Raw genomic sequence first — 9797 nt, 5'->3', positions numbered from 1 at the left:
TACGGATGTAGAGAAGGGCGAGCCCCAGAGTAAGGCCCTATTTCGGTTCTCTCATAGTTCGCCCACTCTAAAGGAGCAAAGGGGATTCTCAACCTTAGCTCCACCACCCCTAGTTCCTCCACTAGATGCCTCAGGCCAGGAGATGAAATAGGCCATTCTTTTGCTATCTCAGTTAGTGGCCGCTCAAGCTTAGCGGCAGGATACGGGCTATGGTGACAGGAGTTGGAGGAAAAAGGTCAGGTCCTTAGGGTTTGATCATGAGTTCAGAGGAGCTTCGAGGCAGCAATTCTCTAGACACGCAGCTCGTTCAATAGCTAGTGCACCTCCACAGTTTCCTTGACCCAGGGTTGATAGAACTGCTTGCTTGGGGCCAGTTCAGAGTTTTAGAGCTTCTAGATTCCAGAACAGGGGTTTCTCAGGTCGGACGATATTACTGGTACCATGATGTACTCGGTGTGGAAAGTTACATTCTGGACCGTGTCGCTTGGGTTTGAATGTTTGTTATGCCTGCGCTCGCCCAGGCCATTTTAAGCGCGACTGTCCATCACTACGTGGTATAGATAAGGTTCGGCCTATGGGATTAGCAGTTGGCTCTTCATTATTGGTACGCCCTTCGAGGCCGAGCTTGCAGACACCAGAAGGCCGTGGAAGAGGTAGAGGAGGAGCATCCGGTTCGAGTGGTCCTCAGCACCGCCTTTATGCACCAGCGGGACCACAGGATCTTGAGTCTTCCCCTGAATCTATCACAGGTATATTATCGGTACCCTCTTATGATTTATGAGTAAGTAAACCTCCGTGAAAGGAGTTGATTGACACAATGCTTACGAAAAAAAAGAGTGGAATTCTAGGAAGGGTGCTCAGGTACAACTTATGAGACAAGCCTTATTATTTTACATTCCTCTATAGTAATCAGCCCTGTGTGGTTAAGTTGTATATCATATGTGTTTTATATGTGGCCTCTTAAGGCATGAGATGTGTTTTTCGGGCTGTGTGCAGGTTTGGGATTGTTATGTTTACAAAGGAAACTCTGCCGAAATCCTTCCAGGAATCTAAGGAGAATTTGTAGAGACTTTAGGTAGGATTATGGCAAGAAGAAAGAAAGGGCCCAGCAGCGAGCGATTAGAGACGAAGTTATTAGTCAAATGCGGGATAAGTGTAACAAGTATGTATTAATCTGAAAAAGAACAATGATCAGGTCAGGATAGAGTAAGAACCAGGAGAAGGGAAAACAATGTGCTTGGGGTAGGAAGAAGTTGCAAGTTAGAAGAATTTGGCTAGCCCTCTTATGCTTTGGAAGGTTGAGTTATGAAATGAACTTGATATGTACGTATATGCCGATGTATGTAACACCGATTCAGATAACTAAGTTAGACTTCACCTGATGATTTTCATGTTACTATGAGCCAACCTTATTGAACTCGGTGGCACCTCGAGGAAAGAGATCAAAAGGGATGTATTCACAAAAGCTCCTCGCCTGGCAATTGGTTGATAGTATGATCGCAGTTGTATTTTGTGTTGTAGTTGAGGTTATTTATCTAGGAATTTACTCGAATAGTTACATGACAGGAGTTTGTTATTATTGATATAAAGGGAAGTGAAACCAAAATAAGGTTGATCAATGAAACAAAAGAACGATAAATGACGAAAGCCCGGTATGTGTGATGTGTGTAGTAGAAAAAAGAAAGAAAGAGAGACATGTTGGAAACAGAGAAGGAAGGGGAAAAGTGAGGCAAATAGACGAAAGGTCTACTAGAGCAGAAACCCGATAAACAGAGGGTGGAAAAGAATCAAACCCTGTGGATATCCTAACATTAAGTAGCAATGTTAATAGGTGTCATGGAGTGATTGAAATTTTGAATCTTACTTTGAGAACGGTGTGGCTGATTGAATGATGACAAGGAATGTGGAACCAATTATGGAGTAAGATATTTCATGCATGAAGGGTGACTTTACACAACCTCTCTCCAAAGAATTCTAAAAGGACCAGGTGTTACCCTGTTACAAATATGTTGAGATGGCAGGGGACAATACTTTTATGGTAGTGTGAATCGATCAGAGAAGTGTATGAAAGGGTTGACGTTGAACCTTAAATTGCAGTTTTATCCAAAAAAAAAAATCAATGGTACTCGGAAATATGCTTAGAACGATTGTCCTATGAACGAAATCACTTCAGAAAAAGGGATGAGAAGTGAGACGAAAGAAGAAACAAGGTTTAATTATGAACGATCAATGGACTAACTTCATATGTATGTCAAGACGGCAACAAATGAAATTGCATCTCTGGTGAGTTACACGGTAAAGGTCCCAAGGAGTGATTATTGAGGAAAGGTGAGCCAAGAGAGGGCGAGTTTGTGGACGATACGGTATAGGGTGTATAGAACGGTTATGAGCTACATCGATGGAAATGACTAATACGCAAGACGATCTATGGATCTTGATAGAATTGAGGAAAGAAGCATAGGGCTAAAGGAAATTCCCTCATGGTTTGATAGTCATGGCAACAAAATGGTAACCAAAAAGAGACCATCAAAGAAGTAGTCTTCGATTTTCTGAGGCAACGTGGTCGTCGGAGGCATAAGAATGAGATAATATAAGATATGGACCATAGAATGGAAGACGGGCGGAGAACCCAACATAGCAGTTGTACAACAACAAGGTGGATTACTAGGTAGAGTTAAAGGATGAGCATATAACGGAAGAGCAGTATTAATTCCAAGAAGACACATCACATGAGTATTGCGGCTTCAGCTCAAGCGTAAGGTAGACAAGAATAAGATGGTATTTCCATACAATAAGGGTCATGCGAATGATTTTATAGTGAGGAGATACAGGCGATGAGAGTAAGATTTGGATTAAAGGGAGAAGTGAATGATGGACTGAGGCGGGAAGTCAAGTGAAATAGCCACCGTAAGCAAGTTACATGGATGCGAAGTTCCAATGTCGCACAACAATTTGGGAAGCATTGTACAGAGAAAGCCTTAAAGGCAGAATACTTGACTCAGAATTTGGTAATGCCTTTGCTAAAGGAAAGATGCAGAGTTAACAATAGAAGAGGATTGAAATGGAAATGAACTATTTGGAAGCATGTGAATACTTAACGATAACGACCTACAATGGAAAGGAACAAATTTGTATGATCGTTTAGAAGAGGAAGTGTATGGGTGATGCGAGAATTTCGAGCTTAGAGTACTCAAATGCGAAGAAATTAAGGCCGCATCACGAAGTAAATGCAGAAAGATAGATTTAGATGAGAAACTGGAAGCGAGAAGTGTGGGTAAAGAAGGTAATAAGGAGTAAATTTGTGTACGATGATTTTGTGGCACTAATCAAGAATAAAGATGGATTTAAAGCTGAAACGGGTGTTGTAATTGTAAAGGATCATGTAGACTATTAGTGGAAATCGTTAGGCTAAAATACTTGGTTCTCTATAGATGCCTGAAGATCGATATATTCCGAGGGACCCCGGAAAGATAGGTCATCCTGGTAACCCCCCCCCCCCCTCTCCTATTCTGAGATAGATAAGCAGATATAGCCCATTTTTTAACTTCCCAAGGCATGCTAGAAGCACGTACGCTAGACCTTTAAGGAAGATGAAGAGACCTGTTAGGGTGGCTTGGAACTGATATATCCAGATGGTCGTATAACCTTGCAGGAATGGGAAAGCATCAGATTATTGGAATGTGGAAATTTCATCTTGAAGCCAGATTTAGAACTATTATTAAAAGACTCTGAGAGGATTTCTTACTGCCCTCTCCAATAGTTTTGAGGTAGTGAAGGAAGAACTAAAAATATAAGCTCGATAAAGGTATTATGAAGGGACGAGCAAGTAAAAGAGATGAATTGGGAAGTGTAAGAAGATATTAAGTCCAAATGCTAGTACTTATTTTCCACCCCAGAAGAGGTTCAAGACGAGACGCCATTGTCATAAGGTATGTAATGCTTTCTCTTAATGCTTTTGGTCGTGTGTGGCCATGTTTCTTGCTGTTGTTGTTGTAGCCCTGTGAGGCGATGTTATTTTGGGTTGCTTTGGCAGGATGGTGGTACCATATCACAGGGGAAACTTTGGAAAATATTTCATAGAATTCCCGAAAATTTAACATTCGAGGACGAATGTTCTTAAGGGGGAGAGAGTGTTACACCACAAAAATTTCATGTCGTTGTGCTGTGAATTGACTAATGCAAGTTAAGGTGGACATGATGTCCCTACAATTAAGAAGGGATATTTAATGATTCTAATTAAGATTCCAAAGACATTTGAGACAAGAGGAGAAAGTTTGTTGAAGGAAGTAGAGTATAAGTCTTGTTTTGGAAAGGTTTCGCAAACTATCGAGTTAAGGATTATTTAGTAATGTCTTGAGGAGAAGTTATAAGACTCCTTAGATGGTTAATGAAGTATTGTACAAGTGTTAAGAAGGTTCCATAAGGATTGAAGATCAAACGAGTCAACGAGCGCAATTCCGAGAAAAGTTAGTTATACAGCCACTTATACGGTCCGTATAACTTATACGGTCTGTATAAGGGACCGTATAACCTATCCAGAGAAGGGTCCTCCACTGGAAGTATTATACAGTCACTTATATGGACCGTATAAGTGTCCGTATAAATCCCATCGGGCAGCTTTTAAAATTTTATATAAGGAGGACCCAAGTTCATTTTTTTCATTTCTCATCTTCTCCATCACTCTCAAAACCTCTAGAATGTTCCATACCCCTTATTAACACATATCCAAGATAAATCAAGGATTAAACACCAAGAATTAGTAGAATCAAGTGTGCGGATGCTCACTAGGGTTGATACAAGTCAAGAATTTCTTTTGTATTGAAGTTGGGGTTTTCCTATCAAGTAGAGTATCTTCATTCAAAGATCATTCCTACATAATAAAAGGTGAGTTTTATGTTTATTTCATGTTATTAAGAATATTGAGTGGTTGAAAGACTTGGATTATGGAAGAAAGTGGAGTGTGAAGTTTAAATATGGAAATAGTGGTATTCTTGAATAGTAACTTGACTTGAATCATAGTTCTTGATATATCACGAATGTAATCTTGTTGTGAATGATGCAAGTGGCGTTAAAGAAGTACTAAATGAGAATGAATATAGTGTTATGTTATAGTTATGGCTATGGATGGTATTGGAAGGGCATTTTAAGAATTGAATAATGTTTAACTTGAAGAATGTTGATTGATTACGATGTCTTGGGTGTTGTTAATGATGTTTGGGAGTTGTTTATTATATGGAGAAAGTTGTAGAAACAAAGGAAATGCTGCCCAATTTTCGTTAGCTCTTAGTCGTTCTAGTTTAGACTTAAGTATGTATTCAATTACCTAATCTTAGTACGAATCCTCTTAAAGGTAGAATCTTAAGCTTGGAAGGAGGGCGTTAATTGTAAAGAGATGTAAAGGTATGTAAGGCTAGTCCCTTCTTTTCTAAGGAATGATTTCCTCTATCTTTTCATGACTTTCTTACATTTCGAAAGTTATAAGCCTATGATCATTAAGAGCTTCTCATGAGATAAGGATAAGAGATGTGTTATGATAATGTCAATGATAATGATGATTCTATGCCCAGAGATTTTAAAGCTTATGATATGATGCTATTATGATGTTAATGATCTTTACATGATTCCTTGATGCTATTCATTGTTGATAGTCTCACCTTATAATGCTAGTTCCTTCAAGGTGAGACATGACGATTATGATATTCCATAATGTAATTGGAGGTTACCGACCTTACGTCACTCCGATAGAGTTATAGCTTTTACTTAAGCTCTTATGCATGCTTCATGATAAGTATATAATGATGATTACACCGTGTCTATAAGGCACGGGCAGCACCGCTAAGGAGGGCGGCTTATGGATGATGACAACACCACTAGTGGGCGGCGTGAGATGACTATCCCGGACATGGGATACCCGAACGCGGGCTAGTGATGATATATGACTCGGACAGCTTACCTATATGGATGTGTATGGTATGTTTTAAAAAAGGTAAAAGTGAGCATGTATGATTCCGCCTCAAGAGGCAAGCAGTTACAGATATCCTTTCTTCCTATGCTTTCTACACTTCCTTATTATGTTATCATATATGGTTTACATACTTAGTACATTGTTCGTACTGACGTCCTTTTCTTTTTATGGACGCTGTGTTCATGTCTACAGGTAGACCAGGAGACGGTACAGATCCGTAGGCGCCCTATCAGCAGCTATACAGGAGCACTCCATTACTCTGGAGTTGGTGCTTATTGGTATATTCTGTTGTGTACATATTTAAGGGGGTGGGGGGGTGGGGGGGTGGGATCCTGTCCCGTCCTTATGTTCAGTACTCCAGTTAGAGGCTTGTAGATACAAATGTGTGGGTAGCAGATGTTATGTGGTCTTATCGGTGTATATTCTGTATATCATTTTTGTAGCTTTGTGGGCCTATGCATATTTATATGTATAATTTGGGAGGTGTTGGTGATCATTTCATAGTAAGTTTACTTTGAGAATTATGTTTGTTTGAGATGAGTATGGTAGCTAAAAGGATATGCGGTGCTCGGTAGTCAGCTCTGGGTACCCGTCGTGGCCGCTAGTCGGGTCGTGACAGCTTCACTCCTCCGGGGGCAGTGGGGTTCTCATCCTCATCATCAACATTCATCACACCGCGGTTGGGTTGCACCTCCTGACGAACCTCGAAGCAGCGCGCAACAGGTCCTTCACCCAATTGAACATTCCTTGCACGAAGCCGCGCGTTACAGGGGCGGCTGTAAAATAGAGGCAAGTTTATACGGCGACGCCCATGAAAAAAATGTTTTTTTTTTTTTAAAAAGGTGGACTCAGACTTACAAGTGTTGTTCCAGGCCTCCGAGAAGGGTTTGGGGGAAGCACGGTGGAGAAGATCTGTTCCAATCATAACAAATCGGTCACACCAGCCCCGCTCGAAGTCATCCTCGGCACTAGATATCAAGCCGTTGGAGCATATCTGTATTAGGCTAAATTCGTATAACATAGCTGGACCAATGCTGTTAAGACCCGTGGAAAAAAGGATAAGTCGAGGATGAGTCAGCACCTAGTTTCACCGGAGGTGGGTTCATTGTACTGGAGGTACCACTAGGTTCGAAAGACCGTTGGAATAGCTCCAGAAGAGAGCTCAACGGGCTGCCATTACAATTAGGCTTAGCGTTACTCGCATGGTGTCCTTGACTACAAACACAAATTCAACTGAACCGTTTTTCGGGTAAACAATTAATCAAAATAAACATTTTAAATTAAAATTGAGTAGATTTCTACTAATTAATATCCAGCTTCACCAAACAAAGATCAATTATAAGTTGGACAAAACGCATCAATTTCAAAAGAATGGGGATGGTCCACGTTGATTTGAAGTTTTTGCAAACGAAACCAATAGAACATAGTAATAACAAGTCCCACATGTGAAGTTGTGAACTGAAATTAATTACTTTAGGGAAGAGCTTCAGTGTGAAATGAAATGGTAACTGAAGGTGTGGGACTAAAAACTGAGCATTTCACACTGAAGTTACTATTGGCCACCTACACTAAAAACTGAATGAATTCAAAGAAATGTTTTAAAAAACAAAAAGAAGAATGCTGACAGAGAGATAAGAGATGGAAAAGAGATGAGGAGAATGTGATGGAGAAAATGACTTGCAAGGGTGGAGGAGGAAGACGTACAGACGTGTCTTTTTTTTTTTTTTAGTTAATTTTTTTTAATTATTTAGATTATAGATATTTAGGTGTATAAGTTTGGGGAAAAAAAATTATTTTTGACTTGTTTCACGCGCTTAAGGAGATTGGAAAACACTTCTTTTGTCATGTCAGCAAAACGTGTTCAATAGGTACACTTTTTGAACACTACTGATGTTCAATCGAAACAAGCCTAAGCTTAAATTGTTATAAGGAATCTCAAGAAATTTAGGGGACGCTTATGACTTTGCCTTTTTTTTTTTTTTAAGTAAAGAAAGAGTATTTTGTTCCCACTGATTTCAGCAAAATCCTTTCACACTGCCTTTGCCGGTCGTTAATCAAAAAACGGGGAAAAAAAAAACAGATGCAAGAAAAAAGCACATCTTTATGGTCGTCATCAGCAGTTTTCCGCAGATCTCTTACTTTATGGCTCAGTTACACACATAGGAGTTAGTTAGGGTAGGTATATTGTTAGAGCTCTTCTATTTGTAGATAGATAGTATAATGTAATTCAAAATTATTGTATTTCACATGCGGCCTGTTTGACCAAGCCTATTCGCTTAATTCAAGAAAAGTGTTTTTTGTTTAAAAATAATAATTTAAAGTTATAATAATTTGTGTTATACCAACACTTTTTTTTTTGACAAGCTCAATCCAAAAATCAATTCTATTGGTACTGTACGAGGTTTCAAACCTGAAATCTATTGTGGAAAGTCCATGTTCAATCAAATAAGTCACCCTTGTGGGTAGCCAACACATTTGAAAACCACTTTTTTTAGTACTTAAAAATAATTTATGTTTGAGTAACCTTTCCAAAACAATTTAACTTTTAAATAATTACGAAAAAGACATGTACATTTTTTCTTTATTATTAGTATTATCTTTGAAATAAAAAGCAGTTTTAGTTATCTTTAGTGTAGAGTTAAAACTATGTTTACTTAACAAAAAATAGTTCTTAGTATTTTTCGAGATGATGTAGCAATTGTAAAATAAAGAGTTGGGACGATAATGGAAAAAAGTCACGGTAGAAAAGTGAAAGGAACAACTTAGTAGCCGTTTGACCATAAAACTTATTCACTTTTTTCCGGAAATGTTTTTTCACTTTTTTTATTTTTGAGCGTTTGGCTATAAATATTAATACAACTTGAAGTTGTATTCCGGAATATAAAAAATAAGGCAAAACTTGTTTTTCAAAATTTTTTCACTTTTTTACAACTACATTTCACCAAAAACTACAATTTCAAAAACTATGGCCAAACACAACTCCGACTCCAACTTCAACTTCAAAAATTCCAAAAAAAAGTGAATTTGTTTTTGGTATTTATGGCCAAACGGCACATATTAACAACACATTTCTCCTTTGAAATTGATAAGTATAGTTTCGTAAATAAATTAGTAATAAGGGTAAACATAATTTTCGGCTTTATTTTGACAGTAGAAAAATTATTTATGCTATTACTCAAAATCATTCTTTCATTTTAACTAAATATTTTAATTTTTCAAACTCTTTTTAAGAAAAATATTTGTAATTTTCTAAAAATTTGTCCAAACAAATTAATAAACTTACAAGCAATTGGTAACCATGTATCGCTGCTTATATTTTCTTGATATAACTCAATATTTTTTAAGTAATACATACATTTATGATAAGTTGGTATTCAGAATTAATGAGTCGTGACTCTGTCATATGTGACTTGAAAGTTTTGAACCACCCTTTATTTATAGTCATCCATTTATTTGATCACATACACTATTTGTGTGTTTCACGTTGTGCTTCTATTAGCGGTGAATTTCAACTCCGATCTGATATAACATGTTCGTCGGCGTCATTGTCATGAGTAGTCCATAATGTCAACAGATTTTCCCTAACTTCGGGCTTGCGGGGTAGATCTCATTAATACGTATGTCTTCCGTTTCAATTTAAGTATGTTATATTTTTAATTTTTTTTTTCTTTTATATTTGATAACTTTCTAATTCTAATATTAGACTTGTCTTGATTTTTTTAATTAAGACCAAAAGATTCAAAAGACATTTTTGTTAAATTACATACATTTTTAGTATAGTATTATAAGATTCAAAGTCTTTTTTATTTTTTTAAACTCCGTGTATAATTAA

Source organism: Lycium barbarum, chromosome 3 (assembly GCF_019175385.1).
Source record: "Lycium barbarum isolate Lr01 chromosome 3, ASM1917538v2, whole genome shotgun sequence".
NCBI lineage: Eukaryota > Viridiplantae > Streptophyta > Magnoliopsida > Solanales > Solanaceae > Lycium > Lycium barbarum.
The sequence above is the reverse complement of the archived record's forward strand: the minus strand, read 5'-3'. Positions refer to the sequence as shown.